Source organism: Protopterus annectens, chromosome 13.part0 (assembly GCF_019279795.1).
Source record: "Protopterus annectens isolate FY-2018-M chromosome 13.part0, PAN1.0, whole genome shotgun sequence".
Taxonomy (NCBI): domain Eukaryota; kingdom Metazoa; phylum Chordata; order Ceratodontiformes; family Protopteridae; genus Protopterus; species Protopterus annectens.
This window is the reverse complement of record NC_056747.1, coordinates 79867259-79887453: the sequence shown is the minus strand read 5'-3', so window position 1 is coordinate 79887453 and position 20195 is coordinate 79867259.

Below are 20195 nucleotides of genomic sequence, written 5' to 3'. Positions count from 1 at the left end.
TGCCCTGGCCCAGCTCGTTCTTACCCCTACTAGAGGTAGCAACATCCTGGACCTGGTCATTACCAACATGGGCGACCATTACTCTACACCAATAGTCAACTCCTCCCTGGTTAGCTCTGACCACAAACTAATCACCTTGGAAATCCACATCCCTCCCATCCCCCCAATCCCCCACCCCCCACAAAGGTAACCATCATGAAAAACTTCTTCAAAGCTAACTTTGGGCTCCTAAAAACAGAGGTGGCTAACTTCACGGCACCCGTGCAAATGGAGAATAGTTGCATGACTGCCGAATCATATACCAATGCACTGTACGAACACATACATAAATGCATGAATCTGGCCATACTCAACAGAACCAAGACCCTCTCCTCCAAAAATAGGAAGCCAATCTGGTGGTCCCCAGCAATAAACAAACTCTACAACAGAAAGAGGAAACTGATGCGGAATAAGGTGAAGTCCCAAGACTGGAAAAACTCCTTTATCAGCCTCAACAAAAAGTTGAGATCCCTCATCAAATCTTCTAAAGCTAGCTATGAAAACAGAATTGCAGCAGATAGTAAAGACAACCACAAAGCCTTCTATAGTTTTGTAAAGAATCTCCACGGCAATACCCAGATTTGCTCTGAGCTACTGCACAATGGTACCTCCTATACCGAGCCAATAGTATTCCAATATACTGGCCGTCAGATGCAGTGCCAACTTTACCCCTCTCTCCCCTCCCAAAGGACCTATCACATTAACAGTAGATTGCCAGCCACCCAGCATTACTGCTGCACAGATTAAAACAGCACCGTCCAAGGCCAAGAATACAGCTTCTATGGGACCTGACAATATCTCTGGCTGTGTTCTACATGAACTACAGAGTGAACTGGCACCTCACCTGTGTGCCCTGTTCAATCACAGCTTCACTTCAGGCTTTGTCCCTATTGAATGGCCCACTGCTACAGTCATCCCTCTCCACAAAGGAGGAGTGACTACAGACCCTAGGAACTATCACCCCATTAGCCTAATGAGTCTGATATGCAAAGCTATGGAATGCATCTTCATGGACCCAATAAACAAGGATATAGGGAATCTCCAAACTCTGAATGCCACACAGTTTAGTTTTGTGAAACGTAGGTCATGCCTCCACAACTTGGTCGACTTCTTTGAGTCAGTCACCAGAGCTATGGATGAAAGCAAGGTGGTTCACACAGCCTACCTTGATCTGGCCAAGGCCTTTACCATTCCCCACTCAGGAATAATAGAAAATCTCAGTAAGCTAGGCATCAACTCCTATATCACTAGGTGGGTTGCAAACTGGCTCACAGATAGAACCCACAGTGTGAAAGTAGCTGACTCCAAGTCAGACTGCTGACTAGTCACGAGTGGAGCCCCACAGGGTTCAGTCCTGGGTCCTCTCCTGTTTGGTATATACTTCTCTGAAGTCCAGACCAACACGAAGGGACACTGGCTGACAAAGTTCGCAGACGATTGCAAGTTGGGAGCTTTTATTAGGTTCATAGGTTCATAGGTTCATACTAGGCTATCTGCCCTAGGGCATTTATAAGCCTAGCCAGAATGTGTTTGGCTTTCGCCACCCATTTTAAATTTATTTTGCTATGCCCTTTTTCAAGGTTAGTATACTGTGCCTCTGTCTAACAGTGACACAGAAGTGATCCCCGGGGTAAACCTACGATCTCCCATCCACTCATCAAGATTCCTCTTGAAGAGAGTCAATGAGGGACTCTGCCTAACCTGGACTTGGATTTTATTCCAGAGTGAAGGGAGCCTCTGGGTTATGAATCTGTCCCTCCAGCATGTCCTATTTATTTCAGTGCTGAGGTTCAAGTCTCGAGCGTAGCTCGATGGGATTTGGATTTTCTGAGGTGCAGCATATCCATTAATTCGGGTTGGACATGGCTTTATCGTCAGGCACAGATCGCCTCTGAACAGGCGGTATACCACTGAGTAGAGCTGGAGTTTCTTTAACCGGGCAGCATATGGCATCTGTTTGAGCCCTTTGATCCTCTTGGTGAGGTACTTTTGGGGTCTTTCCAGTTGCTGCAGGTGTCTGGTAAGGTACATCCCAAAAGGGGCATTGTACTCAATTATGGGCCTGATGAGGGATGAGTAAAGAGGCACGATGACCTCCCTGATCTAGATGTGAATCCCTTCATGATTAGGTGGGCTATATAAAATGTTTTTCTAACCACTTTGGCCATGTGGTTGTCAAATGAGAGATTGCTATCAACTTGGGTCCCCAGGTCCCTAATTACTTCTTCTGTACTTAATGGATTACCACCTATGTGGTAATTTGTGGGCACTTTGTTTTTGCCAAAGGGGATGACTATACACTTTTTGGCATTTAGCTTGAGGCCATGGCTCTGGCACCAGTTGTCTGTTTCTATGAGGCCCTTTTGGAGGATGCTTGTGTCGGCTGGAGAGTCGATTATGGCGCCCAGTTTGCAGTCATCTGCGAACTTGGTCAGCCACAGTCCTTCCGTGTGTTGGCCTGTACCTCCGAGAAATATATACCGAACAAGAGAGGTCCCAGGACTGAGCCTTGTGGGACACCACTTGTAACTGGTTTGGAGTCTGACATGGCTCCAGCAATTCTAACCATGTGGGTTCTGTCCTTGAGCCAGTTTGCAATCCATCTAGTGACATAGGGGTTTATATTTAAGCTGGTGAGCTTATCTATAATGCCCGAGTGGGGTATTGTATTGAAGACTTTTGCGAGGTCCAGGTAGGCTGTGTGGACCACCTTCCCCTCGTCAATGGCCTTGGTGACTGTTTCAAAGAAATCAACCAGGTTTAAGAGGCAGGATCTGCCCTTAACAAAGCCGAACTGGGTAGGATCCAGTATCTGTAGGTCCCCAATATCTTTATTTATGAGGTCCATGATGATCCTTTCCATAGCTTTGCAGACCAAGCTAGTCAGGCTTATGGGGCGATAGTTTCCAGGATCCGTTGAGGCACCACCTTTATGGAGAGGGACCACTGTTGCTGTACGCCACTCTTTGGGCACATATCCTGTAGTAAGGCTGAGATTGAACAGTAGTTTTATGTTTGGGTTTAGCTCTTCTTGGAGTTCATGTAGGACGAGCCGGGACACCATCTGGTCCCATTGATGCTGTGTTTTTGCTTTGGAGAGGCGGCTCTTACCTGAGCATCTGAGATGTCAGGGGGGCAGCACTCTGCTGGGATAGATATTTGCCCTTTTGGTGGGGAGGGGGGGCAGAAGTTTGCGCTGAATCTGTCAGCTAGGATGTTGGCAATGTCTGTGGGTTCAGTGTATTTTTGTCATTTTGGACTAATTCTGAGCATATCTGGGAATTACCACCCAGGTTCCTAACATAACTAAAGAAAGCCTTGTGATTATCCTTAGTGTCCTGTGCAATGTTTCTCTCAAGCTGGCCTTAGACAATTTTATGTGTGCCCGTAGTTTTTGCTAATACTGATCAGTGATGCCTTCCCTTTTGGGATTTTGCTCTATCATTTAGTAGCTTCCTCCTTCTATTGTATAGTTTGTTTATGGCTGGGGTCCACCAGACAGGACGTCTGCCTTTGGAGGATTGGGTCTTGGTTTTATTTGGGATCGCATGATCCATGCATTCCTGAAGGTGTTCATAGAATGCATTTATAAAGGATTCTGCGGTCTGGGCGTATTTTCCACAGGCCGGGAGCTTTGAAGGATTCCACCTCAGTTTTGAGGAGTGTGAAATTTGCTTTAGAGAAGTTTTTCACTGTGGTTTTCTGGGCAGGGGGTAGGGTCAGGATGTGAATATCCAGTGAGATTAGTTTATGGTCTGATCTTACCAGTGAGGGATACACTTCTGGTCTGGAGCATAGAGTCCCCATGTTGGTGATGATCAGGTCCAGTATGTTTTCCCCTCTTGTGCGAGTGGTAACAAGTTGTTCCATAGCATTTGAGTTTATAAATTCTAGGAACCTTTGGGCTAGGGTGTTGGAGCTAGAGTAATGCTCCCAGTCTATGTTTGGGTAGTTGAAGTCGCCCAATATAATGGTGTTTGGAGAGACCTTCATATTTTTCAGTGTTCTCAGGAAGGCCGAGTGGGGTTCCTGGGTTTGGGAGGGTGGTCTGTAGCAGGCTATAAACTGGAAGGCAGTTTTACCCACTGTTAGTTGCACATGGATAGTCTCTGATGCTTCGTGCTTTGCCACCAACCTGGAGGTGTGGGTATCTTTGATGAATATCGATACTCCCCCTCCTTTTGTGGTTCGGTCCAAGTTTTGGGGCCGGAAAGCATGGTATGAGATATAACCTGGTAGTGCTGGGGTGCTCTCGGGAGCCCTGAACCAGGTTTCTGTTACTGCACAGATATCGATGTTCTCCATGCTAAGGAGAGTTTCGAGTGCGTGCATCTTGACTTAACTCCCCAAGTGATGTTGACATCCTACAGAAAGGCCTCACTGAGACCAACGACTGGTGTCAGAACCATGGCCTTAAGCTCAATGCCAAAAAATATGTCATCATTCCCTTTGGGAAAAACCTGGTTCCCATGAATTACCACATCGATGGTAGTCCACTGAACACAGAAGGCGTTTTAAGAGCTCTGGGAACACAGGTTGACAGCAACCTCTTTTTCGACCATCACATTGCCACTGTGGTCAGAAAGTCCTTCTATGTGGCACATCTCATTACTAAGAGTGATGGTCAGAAAGTCCTTCTATGTGGCACATCTCATTACTAAGGGTGTTGCATCCAGGAAGAAAGAGGTCACTGTCTCCCTCTACTCTTCCCTCATTAGGCCAGTCATCAAGTACAATGCCCCATTTAGCATGTACCTCACTAGACACCTGCAAGAACTGGAGAGGCCGCAAAAGTACCTCACAAAGTGGATTCTAGGCCTTAAACACTTGTTCTATATGGACAGACTCAAATAATTCCAACTATTCCCTGTCTTATATCACCTACTTAGAGGCAATCTGTGCTTGACTTACAAAGCCATGTCTGACCCAGCTCTGTTAGAAATGCTACATCTAAAGAAATCCCAATTCCTCTAAACCACATGCTCCAGAGACCTCAACTTCATTGTCTCACTCAACAGAACGTGCTGGAGGGACAGGTTCATAATCCAGAGACTGTCCATGCTATGGAATAGACTTTCCATACATGTCAAACAGAGCACCTCACTGGCCCTTTTCAAAAGAAATCTTGATGAGTGGATGGGAAATAGAAAATTCACCCCGGGGATCACTCCAGTGGCTCCACTTGACAGAGGGACTGGGAACTAAGGTTGGGTGGCACGATGCCAGGATAATCCTATGGGCTAGGCTTGTAAAGGCTCCAGGGCCATTAGCCTAGTACACACCTATGAACCTATGAAATCTAATGTGTTTGAAAATAGACAGAGATGAACTTTGTTTTATGTGTATGGGGAGTCTGTTCCACAGAAGCTGTAGCCTCTGTGAAATATATCTGTCCCTCCAAACCATTCTCTTGATTTTGCAGACAAGGTTTAGATCCCTAGACTGAATATTTCTGATGCCATTTGACTTGCTGATGTGCAGTAAATCCAATCAGAGCATACCTTGTATGCCAGACACAGGTCACCTTTGAGCAGCCTGTAGGATACCAGTAATAGTGACAGGGATTTGTGTCAGTCCATGTAGGACATGTTTAAGCTTTGTATCCTTTTAGTAAGGTATCTCTGTGGGCATTCCAGTTGTTGCATGTATCTGGACAGATGCATACCAAAAAGGGCATTATATTTAATGATCGTTCATTGAGGGCTGAGTGAAGCTGGACAATGACTATTCTGCTGATTGCCTCCCAGCAGAATACCTTCAAATTGGAGCCAAAGCCATAGCTTACCCTGTTTCTATCCTGATAAACAGATCCATCTCTGAAGCCTACATCCCCTCTATTTGGAAATTCTCACATATACTCCCTCTGCACAAAGGTGGTAAATCTACTGAGATCTCCAACTACCGTCCTATTGCTCTACTCTCCCCACTAGCCAAAATTATGGAAAAATGTATTCACCATCAGCTACTCCAGCACCTTCTCCAAAACAACTTGCTTGCTAACTGCCAACATGGATTTAGGCCCTTTCATAGCACTACTTCTGCCCTTTTAACTTTTACTGATTGCATAAATAGGAATCGTAACAATAACTGTCTCTCAGCTGCCCTATTTATTGACCTTTCCAAAGCCTTTGATATGGTCAATCATAACCTACTTATCAATGTGCTAAAAGCCCAATCTCTTGACCCACAAGCAATCCTTTGGTTCAAATCTTATCTGGAAAACAGACAACAAGCAGTACTCTGGGATAATAATCTATCCACATACCTCCCAGTAAGCACTGGAGTTCCTCAAGGTTCTATCCTAGGCCCTCTTCTTTTCTCCATCTTTATTAATGATCTCCATACTGTTTTTCCACAATCCACCTGTATACAATACGCTGATGACTCTACTCTTATCTGTACTGCCAAGTCTTCTTCCTCTCTCCACACCCTTACACAAAATGTATTTAACACAGTTGAAAACTGGTTCATACAACGCTGCCTTCTTCTTAACCCTAAGAAAACTAAGCTACTACTCTTTACTCCCACTATAAAATCTCCTCAGTTCCACTTCACTATTACCTCTGACAATGGAACCTGCATTTCCCCCGATTCTACTGCCCAACTACTTGGACTAACTATTGACCATAACCTCACCTTCGATGCCCATGTTAATAATATTATAAAACTGTTAATAAAGAATTAGGCTCCCTGTATAGAATAAAACCCTTCCTTACACCTCTAGCTAAGAAATCCATAGCCCAGACTCACCTTACTTCCACCCTTTTCTATGCTTCTGCCATTTACACCAATCTATCTAAGCATAATCTCACCAAACTTGAAACTAGCTACAATAACATAACCAGATTTGCCACTGGCTCTCCATACAGAACTCATCACTGCCTTAACCTTAAACAACTCAGATGGTTAGAACTACAAAAGCAACTACAATACAATCAACTTGTGATTGCAAAAAAAATCCTGCACCATCCTTCTAATACTCCCATCCTTACTAATCTGATCTCCCCTTATAAAAATCTTTCAACACTACGCTCAGCTAATAAACTTCTTATTGCCTGCAACCCTTCTAATAACAAAGCAGGTGATTCCCTCTTCTCCAATGTTGTGGGTAGAATCTGGAACAAACTTCCAAATACACTCACCTCACTCTCATCCTCTGTAAAACACCTTAGAAACCACCTTAAAATACATTGGCTTTGCCCCTGCTCAAAGCCTGATTGAATCTACTTTTCATCTCTCCCCTCCCCTGGGTCTTACTTTCCTGCTTCCTTAATCAATTACCCTCCCATATCTTATGAACAACACTATAACACGTTTCCTAATGTTAAATTGTTTTAGTTTTGATTGACTTCACATGAACCCTACTAAAGCATTAAGACTTGTTTAATTTTTTTACTTCTACTCTAATGAAACGTTACATTATTCACAATTTATTTTTTTCATGTCTTATTTTGTAATGTAAAACTAATCCTTTTATAATATTTTGAATGTATTAATTTACTTATGTTGGAGCTTTTCTCCTCGGGCCTCTACTGAAAAGGGATATGTATCCAGCTAGACTAGCCCGGTCAACAAATGTAAATAAATAAAAAATAAAAAATAAATAAATGACATACTAGAGTTAGCCTCAATCCCATTGTTTATAAGCTGTGCAATATAAAAAGCCTTTCTTACAATAATGGACATGTTGATCAAATGTTAGGTCACTGTCCATGCAAGTTTCCAAATCCCAACTGGGTCAAATCTTGGGGGAGCATTGTCAATGTGGTACTTCCCTGGGGTAGACTGACTCCCCAAAGAATATAATAATGCACTTTTTGGCATTTTGTTTCAGAGCATGATTTTGACACCAGTTATTTATTTGAGACAAACCCTCTGGCAGGAAGGCTGTGTAACTTGGGAATTCAATGACCATTCCTAGCTTACAGTCATCTGCAAACGTAGTCAGCCAGAGGCCTTTGGTATTGGCTTTTACTTCATAAAAGCAAATGCCAAACAGCAGAAATCCCAGCTCAGAATCCTGGGGGGACCCCACTGGTGCCTGGTCCCTTTGTGGAGATAACTTTCCCTATTATGATTATCTGTGTCCTACCTGTGAGCCAGCTGGCAATCCAGCGGGTTACATAGGGTTGGCCAGGACAAGGTATGCAGTGTTTACCATTTTGCCTTCATCCATTGCTTTGGTGACCTTTTCAAAAAAATCCACCAGGTTGATTAAGCATGACCTACCCTTGACAAACCCAAACTGAATCATGTCCAGTGTTTGAAGGTTCCCTACTTCCCGATTCACTAATTCCATGATTTGCCTTTCCATGGCTTTGCATATGAGGCTGGTCAGACATATGGGTCTTGGAAGGTCCTCCCTTATGCAGGGGAAATGACTGTAGGTGTTCTCCATTCACTTGGTACAAAACCTGTATGAAGGAGGAGATTGAAGAGAGTCATTAGGGGTATGGCTAAACCGTACCTCATGCTATTTAAGATGCATCCAGGGATATACTTAGGACTCATCAATGGAGTATTTTTTAGCTTTTGATAGCACTTTTAGGACTGGAGGTGAGCCATTTTCAGATATATCTTAAGGGACAGATAGAGGGGAGAAAGGGGTAACTTTAGAGCTAAATTTATCGGCCTATAGGTTCCCTATATTTTCAGCCTCAGTATAGGTAACATCATTTACAATCAGCTCACTGCATTGCTGCATTGTGCAATTGAGACTGTGAACATAACTAAAAAATGTCTTCTGATTGTCTGGGGCTTGGGTAGCTATTTTAACCTCAAATGTGGCTTTGGTGGATTTCATTAAGTTTCTGAGTTGTTTATTTCAGTGGCAAGGGCTTTGGCATTCTGGCAATTACATTTTCTTACTTTTGGTCAAAGTTCTCTTCCTTTTATTATAAAGCTTGTTGATATTGTGGTTCCAACATGTAAGTTTGTTTCTGGGGTTTGCCCTGCACTTTTAACTACAGGGTACAGCTATTTGCTTGCTGGTATAGTGTGGTGGTGTACATTTTTGCATATTTAGTGGAGTTCACTGGGTTTGATGGGGATTTGAAGCTTGCCAGTCTATTACTTAAGAGCATACCTCTCAACTGTTTTTTAGAGAATGTCTAGATTTTTGCTTCACATTGTTGGTCTTTTTTTTCATAAAATTTAAGTTTTCTGGCAAATCATTGAGAATTGAAGTCAGACAATAATGGCAGACATTTGAGTTTCAGACGTCATTTTCTTCAGAAAATTCATGCTAATGCAAACCCTGTTAATCTGATGTTGTTAATCTTCATTCATTCCTTACTGATGGGTTATCGGTTCCATCCTCGGAACTGGGTGGGCCTTATATCAAGCTTGCATCAGCCAAAAACTCTTGAGCCAAGACCCTACCCAGAATGCTCTAGTCCCTGTTACCTCAGATCTCATTTGCCGCGTTGCTGTACAGCTGTGCCAAGCCACTCTCTCTCAGCTAAGTGAATAATATTTTGAAAGTTTATATATTGTTAGTACTTTAAAAGTTTTTCAATCAGTTACTTTTACTATACTCCTACCCTATTGTATCTTTAAGACTCTCTCCCTATAGTCTCTTTCCTTTTATTGCCCTTGTCTCACCTTTGAGGTAATTCTTCATTACCATTGTTGGCAATCCTTCCTTCTCTTTCTCTTCTTACCCTTCTGGGTAGCCTTTCTTTACTCAGTGGTACTGTCGTTCTTCTCCACATCATTATGTCAGATAAGAAAAGTAGTGTTGGTTTCAAACAGTGTAAGGATTGTGGCCGTAAGTTACTGCCTTCCGATGGCTATGATTTATGTGTCTATTGCTTGAATGTCTCCCACCTTACTGTGGACCCCCCATGTTGGATTTGTAGAAAGTTTTTGACCAAGACTCTTAATGAAAGAAAGAACAAGGTAATCCTGAAAGGTATCCTTATATATCCTTTCTGTGAGGCTATCTCTGGGTTGGAGGGCTCACCCCCTCCTGCTAAACCCCATAAGAGGCATTCTTCCTTATCGAGATCGCTCACTTCATCTCCCTCTGGAGGTCGCAGGGAGTTGACTCATAAGAAAGTGAAAATTGCAAGTCCAGCGCTGCCACCTGTGACCCTTTCAGCTCCAGGCAAGGCACCGCCCCAGTTGATTCTTGCTCCAGCCATGTCCTCCTTATCGCCACCGGCACTGGCGTTCCCAGTGCAGACACTTAAGGCTCCAACAGTTTCATCACAGACTTTACCAGCACCATTCCTGCAGGTACAGTCTCCATCGGCACCATTGGTGCAATCCCCTTTGGCCCCGAATCTGACGATACTGTCCTCCATGGTGCAGACACCTTCGGCACCGACATGCTTTTAGGTGCAGTCCTTTTTGGCACCGTCATTGTGACCGGTGCAGACACCTTCCTCGATGGCACCGTACCCATCGGTGCAAACACTTGCCTTTATGGTACAGACACCTTTGACTTCTATGGCGCTGCCTTCGTCGGCGCAGAATACCTCGACACCATTTTCCTTGGTGCAGACATCCTCGGTTCCGGGCTCTGCACCACTTGAACTAGCAAGGACCAAGTACTCTCCTTCTTTAGATCTGTTTGTTGATAGCCAATATAGTCCTTTTCTAGAAAGGCCAGAATCATCTTCAGGTTTCTGTATGAGGTCAACCAGGAGTCTCTCTGAGCAAGATGTGTTGTGGCTTGTTGACCAGTTGCTTGTGGCCAGGGGTCTCTCTCAACCATCTAAACCTATGATGTGAAGTTGTTCTATCTCGCCATTCATTCTTACAGATGGGCTCAGAGCCAATCCTCGGCTCTGAGTCAGCCTACTACAAAGCTCGAGGTCTTCAGACAGTTCAAGCCCAAGTCCCTGTCCCATGATGCACCTTGAGTTACCCCAGATCTAGTTTGCCGCTGCAACAGATCAGAGGTTTCCAAGCACAGCTCAGGCCAGTATAACTTTTTCTATAAAACTTTCTAAATTTTGTCTCTTAATAGTTATTGATAGTCATTGCTAGTTATAACTTAGATATTTTATAGCTTTAAAGTTTGATAGTTCTCTTTCTCCCTTTGGCCTTCGTTTTTATAGGCCTTTAGTATCCCTTTCCTTCTTGGTGTGCCTTATATAGATAATTAGTATAGTGTTTTACAAGCATTTATAGATAGTTAAATTTGGTATGTGTGTGTGTGTGTGTGTGTGTGTGTGTGTGTGTGTGTGTGTGTGTGTGTGTGTGTGTGTGTGTGTGTGTGTGTGTGTGTGTGTGTGTGTGTGTGTGTATGTGTGTGTATGTGTGTGTGTGTGTGTGTGTGTGTGTGTGTGTATGTGTGTGTGTGTGTGTGTGTGTGTGTGTGTGTGTGTGTGTGTGTGTGTGTGTGTGTCTGTGTTTATACATTTATACAGCCCATCTTTTCTTTTTAGGGGCTATTTACAGATTATATTATAGTGTACTCTAAAATTGTTAAAGTTTGTGTGTGTGTGTACTTTCTTGTTGAATAACTCAAGTATTTTTGTTATAGTAGATAGTGTCATGGCTGATCAGGATAAAGACAAACACCCCAAGTCTGGTTTTAAAAAATGTCCGAAGTGTGAACAAAAGATGTCAGTGACAGTCAGGTTAATTGTGTTTACTGTCTTGGAGGAGCCTTGCACATGCAAGAGAGCTGCTCCATTTGCCATTCTTTTTCTAGCAGTTTTATATGAGAGAAAAAGAAAACTCATTGATAGAGGACTTTTAAAATCTTCCTTTCAGGAAGCCTTGAGTGACCAGGATAAATCTAGCCAGTCTCCCAAGTCTTCAAAGTCTTATAAGGCTTCTTCTACTGATGTGACAAAATCTAAAAAAACATCGATGTCAGCTCCACAGTCTTCAAAGCCAAGCATCCTGTCTTTTTGGAGCCAGTCCCCAGTCCTGGAACCGGTCTCTGAAGTATTAAAGTCTCCCATTCTCCAGTCGGTACCACCCTCCATACATTCATCTCAGTCCTCAATCAGCCTATCCGATTTGGATGTGGATCATGTGGTGCAGAATTTGCTACAGGCACCGGCATTTGCTAAATTTTTATTGGCTCCGACCCAAGTGGTTTTGGAAGCGAAGACTGTTATGCCATTGACTTCCTTTCCTCCTCTGAGCCATACCGGTCCTTCAGAGCCAGAGGAGTTGGACATGATGATTGTTGTGCCTTCGGTGCCGATGCCTGTTCGAGTGCCATTGGTTCCATTTACTCAGACTTCCTCTGCACCCATCGAGGAGTCTAGGAGCCAACATTCACCTGTCAGTTCTGACTTTGTCTCTCAGGGCCTCGGCTCGGATGAGTTCGGCTCCTACCTCTGGTTCAGAGCCCACTGCTGCCGGTGCCAAGGGGATTGGTTGTTTCTTCAGATCCAGTGGTTCCTTCTCATCAGAGCAGAGGTGCCTTTAAAGCCATGAGGAGAGTGATGTCCCCCAGGAAATCTACAACTTCAGGTCCAACTAACTCCTCCCCAAAAGCACCTGTGTCCACTTCTGCCTCACAGATCCCTTTGAAGCGTAGAGACCCTGAGCCTCAGGAAGCCCACTGGGTGGCCCCTGGTCTTCCGAGACCTCACTAGAAGTTCCCACTGATGAGGTTCCCAGGAAGAGAATTTGCAAGAGGAAGCACCTAGACTCCCCGCAGGAGTCTCTCACATCTCATACCAACTTAGATGAATCAGAAGGGTCCCCATGGTCCCCCTCTGAAGATATCTCATTTGCAGAGATATTAGAAATCCTTAAGCAGAGGGGTGGCTGGAAGCCCACCAACCCTACTGAAAATGAGTCAGTTCTCCTGAAGGCTTTCAGGTCTCAACCCTCCACCTCTTGGGTGTCTCTGCCCTTCGATGAGCTCATGGAGCTGGTCTCATGAAGGGCGTAGGAGTCTTCAGACTCCATGGAGTCTGTCCCTAGGAGGCCCAATAAATTTATTTCTGCCCCTCAGGATAAGTATTTTCTCACTAAGGGACTGCCGGTTGATGCCATGGTGGTGGTGGCAGCCACCAAAAAGGAGAGGTCAGAAACTTCTTCCTCTATCCATCCTCCTAACAGAGACTCTAGGATCAGGGATAGATACGGGAAGCACATGTACAGTTCAGCGAGTTTTGCCATGTGTTCACTGATCTATATTACACATTTCACAAGACTGCAAAGAGACCTCCTAAAAGAGCTTGGAGATACTCTTCAGGGTACAGTAGCTGCAGGAGCTTCAGACAAAGTTGCCTTCCAGCTTGCTACCCTCAATTCCATAGTGAACTCGTCCATGCATCTCATCTCATATGCAGCTGATGGAATGAGCAGGGCAGCCGGTACAGGAATTGCTCTCAGGAGGGACTCCTGGATGTGCTTGTGTTCCTTCACAGAGCCTTTTAAGTCATCCTTTGTCAACACCCCTTTTGATGGCTCGTCCCTTTTCCAGCCCAAAGTTAAGAAAACTTTTACCAGGTGTGAGCAGGAAGGAAAGATTCTGTCTGCAGTCGGAGTCTGTTTTTCCACCCCTACTAGACCCTACCCGAAGGGTCAAAAGGGAGGAAAGATGTGGTTCCAAAAAGCCCAAGGAGCCTTACTGGACACACATGGTGAACTCCCCTCCAGGGGCAGAGGAGGGGGCAATAATGGAAGATGCCACCCTCGCAGCAGAGGGGGTCCACAAAGCCAGGGTGACAGAGAAAAGTTCTTTGGGAAGCCCTACCAGCGCTCTTGAAAGGAGGCCCGACTGTCCTGCTCTGGAGGCAGTCGGGGGGTTGCTTATCTTTGTATCCAGATGCCTGGCTCAAAGTAACAAATGACAACTGGGTACAAAGTATAGTTTCCAGAGGATATTTCATTCCCTTTTCCATTTCTCCTCCATTGACAACAAAAATCCTGGACGTTCCACCCAGTTACAGGGATCAAGCAATAGTAGAGGTCCAAACGTTACTAAGAAAAAGAGTCATCCCACCAGTCCCAGCAGACTAGACAGGATCCGGAACTTACTCAAGATTCTTTTTAGTTCCAAAAAAGACGGGACTGGAGGCCTATTTTAGACCTCAGCAGACTAAACAGATCTGTCAAGAAAGAGAGGTTCCAGATGGTCATGCTTCAGTGATACTTCCCTTCTTAGGGAAAGACAATTGAATGTGCTTGATAGATCTACAGGATGCGTACTACCATATAAAAATGGCCAGACCATCCAGGGATCATCTGCGTTTCTGGCTGGGAGCCAATCATTACCAGTTTCGAGCCCTGCCTTTTGGTCTCACTACAGCCCCCAGAGTGTTCACCAATTGTATGGCAGTGGTCATCACCTGAGGTGTTTAGGATTCCAGGTGTTTCTGTACTTAGACGATTGGCTCCTCACTGCCACCACCAGGCATCAGCTAATACAAGCCAGGGACACCATTCTTACTCTTTGCAATCAACTGGGCATTACCATAAATTCAGAAAAATCTGCCTTGTTGCCATCGCAACATATCGTTTTTATCGGAGCAGAATTGGACACCACCACCACCATTTTAAAACTTCCAGTAGAATGAATTTTACTACTTCGTCAGCAAGTCCAGAAGATCATATCCAGAGACAAGGCTCCAGCATCAGAAGTGCTATAGTTGTTAGGCATGATGGCAGCTGCAATAATAGTGATACAGTTGGGTCGCATGCACATGCGGATTCTACAATGGCTGCTGTTCACTCAATGGTCTTATCAAGAGCTCCCAATGTCTCATCTCATTATTGTAACAAACACATGCAAAAAGGATCTTCGGTGGTGGTTGACCTCTCTTCAAGTAACGATAGGTAGTTCTTTTATCCAACCTTCACCATCGGCCACAGTGACCATGGATGCTTCCCTGATAGGGTGGGGGGGCATTTTCAGGGGAGAACGGCCCAAGGGACATGGACCAAACAAGAGACACATCTGCATATCAATGTCCTGGAGATGAGAGCGGTACTTTTGGTGTTGCAGTACTTTCAGGACTCTCTCCGTCTGGGGACAATTGCGATTCACACAGACAACATGTCAGTGTCTGTTACTTGAACAAACAAGGAGGGACCAGGTCCTATTCCCTTTGTCGAGAAGCCCTAAGAGTATGGCAGTGGGCTACATCCACCCAACACTTTCTAATAGCAATGCACATCCTGGGAAATCCAACATGATTGCAGACAAACTGAGCAGGGCAATTTTGTTACCTCATGAGTGGTCCCTCAAAAAAGAGCAGGGAGAATATTCAGTAGATGGGGCCAGCCTTGCTGTGATCTTTTTGCTTCCCACATGAACATAAAATGCAGAAGCTACTTTGCCCTGATTCCTCCTATGGGAGATTCCCCAAGAGATGCACTCATACATGATTGGCCTCCGTGATTCCTTTATGCATTCCCACCAGTTCCCTTTATACGCAAAGTACTACAGAAAGAAAAAGCCCTGGGAAGGACCATCATTCTAATAGCCCCTCACTGGCCTTGTCAGATTTGGTTCCCCTTCCTTCGTATTTATCTGTTGGAAGAGCCTTGGATTCTGGACCCAGTTCCAGACCTTCTGATGCATTCATCGGGGGCTCTTCATCCCTCCCTTCAGTCCCTAAAATTGACAGCTTGGCTGCTCAAATTCCCAACATAGCCAGGTTCCATAACCTCTCAAACGAAACACAGCATATTTTAATATCTTCCCATAAATCCTCTACTAGGAAGTTGTACCTTAGCAAATGGAGGAGATTTTCTATATGGACTTCTCAGAATAACATTGATCCCTACCAAGCCCCCATTTCCTCTATATTAGAATTTTTGAGTATGCTTTTCAACAAAGGAGCTGTGGCAGCTACAGTTTGGGTACAACTTGCCGCCATCTCTAATTTTCACCTTGGCTTTGAAGGATTGAACATAATGTCACACAAGCTATCGGAAGCCTTTCTCAAAGGGACCTTTCACCTCAGACCACCAGTGAAATCCCCTTATACCCCATGGAACCTAAATTTTATGCTTTCATGCATTATTCTCCCACCTTTTGAGCCAGCTTCCTCATGTGATTTGAAATTTTTGACTTGGAAGACTATCTTTTAGTAGCCATCACTTCTGCCCGTAGAGTATCAGAGCTACAAGCCTTGTCCATAAAACCTCCATATTTGGTTTTTCATGCTGACAGAGTGTCCCTGTGAACAAATCCTTCATTTTTACCTAAAGTTTGTACCAAAGCTAACCTTAACCAAATCATAGATTTACCAGTGTTTTTCCCCAAACACACCAGCAACTTAGAGTATATGCTGCGCAAGCTTGATGTTCATAGACAGCTCAGATTTTACCTGGATAGAACCAAAGAGTTTAGAAAATCAGAACTACTTTTTGTTTCCTTTTCAGATTCTAGGAAAGGTATGCCAGTGGCAAAAACAACACTATCTAAATGGTTATCTGATTGGATCACCTTCACTTATTCAGCTGCCAATTTACCTTTACAACACAAAATTAAGGCTCATTCTACCAGAGCAGTGTCCACATCCTCTGCTTTTTCTGCTAGGCTTTCTATAGACAATATTTGTGCAGAAGCCAATTGGTCAAGACCTCATATCTTTATCACTCATTACAAAGTTGATAAGGCCTCCAGGGACAGGGCCTCCTTTGGTTCTACTGTCCTGAAAAACATACTCCCATGAGCCATCTGAGAAAGATGGTGCTTGGGATGCTACCCATCTGTAAGAATGAACGGTGAGATAGAACAACTTCACATACAGAAGTTATGTACTCACCATAATGTTCCATGTGAGTTGTTTATCTCACCTTCATTCTTACTTCCTTCCCACCCTCCTACCCCCTCCAGGGTTTTTCGAGGACTGAGATACTAGTTTTATCATGGTTGCTCTATCTTTCTATGGTTTTTGCCTAAAAAAAGTGATAGAATAACATATGGTATTGTTAGAGGCAGCAAACAAGATCTGAGGTAACTCAAGGTGCATCATGGGATAGGGACTTGGCCTCGAGCTGTCTGAAGACCTCAAGCTTTGTAGTAGGCCGACTTGGAGCCAAGGATCAGCTCCGAACCCATCTGTAAGAATGAAGGAGAGATAAACAACTCACATGGAACATTATAGTGAGTAGATAACTTCTTTTTCCCTCCTTCAGGTGAAAATATTTCTCCTCAAACTCCAATGTACCACCTTCTTCGACTTCCACCCAAGCATCGAAGCCCCTTCCTCTGACAGCAGCTTCCCTCCCTCCAATCCCAATAGTGGACCTCACTCTGGAACCGGAGTTGTCCTTGTGGCCCTTGGTGCACTGGGCATCGGGCTCTTCTCAGGCTAGTGGCTGTGCCATGGGGGGGCATTCTTGGTTCCATGCCGATTTCTTCTATTGCACCCTCCAGGAATCCTCCCTCTCTCATGTTCCACAGCCTTCTTGAGACTCCTGGTCTGGGGGGGTCAGCTCATTGGAGCAGGGTGTGACCATGGTTCTGAGGTTGTCGTGCTTGGCTCCGGGCTCCCATCACTCTTTGGGTGGGCCGGCCTTCCAGGCCATGGAGAGGGCGCTTGCCTCCGCTGGCAAACCCCCCATGTCAGAGTCCTCTTCCCCCTCTGTGCAGCAACTATCACCAGCCACAACCACCAGACACTGGGCACAAGGGCCTCAGGTTTCTCCCCCTCAGGAGACCCCCCCTCTTTGTAGCCTTCCCCAGAACTTCCCACTGAGGAAGTACCTCGTAAGGCTTCATGCAAGAGGAAGCACATGGACTCAACTGAGGAGTCTTTGACTGAAGATACGGACTTTGATGACGGGGAAGGGTCCCCACGGTCACCCTCTAATGAGGTGTCCTTTAGTGACATCCTTGAGATCCTTAGACAGAGGGGTGACTGGAAGTCCTCTAATCCTTCCTCAGAGCAATCCATATTCCTGCAGGCCTTTCATGCCCAGCCCCCTACCTCCTGGGTTACCCCTCCGGCTGATGAGCTTGTCCAGCTCATCGTCCAGCATGCATGGAAGGCTCTTGACACCCTGGAAGCTATACTGCAGAGGCCTGACAAGATTTTATCTCCCCCAGCTGAGCATCCCCATTGGTCAAGAGGTCTTCCAGTAGATGCCATGGTGGTGGTGGCTGCAACCAAGAAAGACTTGGCAGAAGAGAACCAAACTGTCCTTCCGCCCAACAAGGAGTCAGTCTCTGCTCTGTCACCACAAATCTTCTGCTCGGTCTGTACTCCAACTTAGGGTCAATGGCAGCCCTATCACCATTGTTCCTCTGGCAAGATTCCACATGAGACTTCGGCAGTGGTTGCTCCTTACTCAGTGGTATTCTCTTCAACACCCTTTGTCTTTTCAGATAAGTGTAACTTAGAGATGCAAGCAAGATTTGCTCTGGCGACATCTCAAAACTCCCAACAATGGTCTCGCCCCTTCAGCCCCCATCAACTGAAAGCCACACTGACCACAGATGCTTCCCTGATGGGGTGGGGGGGTTATGTCAGGGAAACTCTGTCCAAGGCACATGGTTGGAGACGGAGGCCATTTTGCATATCAATGTCCTTGAACTGAGGGCGGTGCTACTAGTGTTGCAAGCATTCCATTCCATCCTTCCGTCAGAAACTATTGTGATCCAGTCAGACAACATGTCAGTGGTCTGGTACATCAACAAGCAAGGGGGTACCAGATCTTATTCATTATGCTGAGAGGCCTTGAGAATATGGTAATGGGCAATAGCTTGCAACTGCTTTCTAGTTGCAATGCACATTCCCGGGAGCTCCCCCTTCTGAACCTACATCTTCATGTGATTTAAAGTATCTCTCCTGGAAAACTTCATTTCTGGTTGCAATCACATCGGCCAGATGATTGTCAGAACTTCAAGCCTTATGCATCAAATGTCCCTACCTTATCTTCCATAAGGATAGAATATCACTGAGAACTAATTCTTCCTTTTTACCAAAAGTGGTGTCAGAGCAGTCTATCAGCCAGTCTATTGACCTTACAGTATTTTTTCCTAATCAGTCTAACAAGGGAGAGTATTGCCTGCACTCCCTGGATGTTCATAGGCAAATATGATTCTATTTGGACAGAACAAAATCTAACCGTAAATCAGACCAACTATTTCTGGCCTTTTGAGGACCAAGACTAGGTCATCCTGTCTCAAAAGTTAAATTGGCATCATGGTTGAGAAATTTCATTACCTTTATCTACAACAAGAACAATATCACCTTGCCTCACAGAGTGAAAGCACATTCTACAAGGTCTATGGCAACTTCAGCAGCTTTCCATGCTAGGGCTTCCCTCAATTATATTTTCTCAGCTGTGACTTGGGCCAAACCTCATACGTTTATCCTTCATTATAAATTGGATTTGGCCTCCAGAAGTAGAGCTTCTTTTGGCTCCATGTTGCTCAGGAATGTCCTTCCATGAGGGTCACCCAGGGATACAGGTAGCTGGGGACTCTGTCCCACCAGTAAGGAATGAACAAAGATTAACAACATCAGATAAAGAAGTTATGTCTTACCATAATTTTCCATCTGTGTTGTTGATCTTCGTTCATTCATTACTCCCCACCCTCCATCCCCCTCCGGAGGTTCCTGGTTGATCTCATATACTCCTTTATTGTAGGTCTGTTATGACTAGAGGTAGCCTCTACTTTTGCCTATCAACTTGCAAACTTGATTTGAGGTAACAGGGAGCAGAGCATTCTGGGTAGGATCTTGGCTTGAGAGTTTTTGGCTGATGCGAGCTTGATATAAGGCCAGCTCGGTTCCGAGGACGGAACCGATAACCCATCAGTAATGAATGAATGAAGATCAACAACACAGATGGAATGCTATGGTAAGACATAACTTCTTTTTCTATCAACTTTCTAAGTTTATGAGAACAATAATTAAAAAGTGACCCTTTTTTTGGGCCTTTGCCCCCCCCCCATTATTTATAGCTTTGTTTAGCTTTTGTGTGCTAATATATTGAGATGTATGCTTAGGTGTAAGTAAATTTCTAAAGTTACCTTGTAATCTGAAATTAATGGAACACAGGTTGAGGACTTCCAAGATGAATGTACATTGGTCAACAGCTTAATTTCAGCTCTCCCAGTGTGAAAAAAGAAACTGAGAAAAAGCAACCAGTGATATTGCCAGTTTGAGTAAAATTCAGTTACTAGTTCTCAAGTACATTGCCTGGATGCCAGCGAAGAATATATTTAGAGAACCTGAAAGAAAATCAGCCAAAAGGGGTGAAGAGAAAAC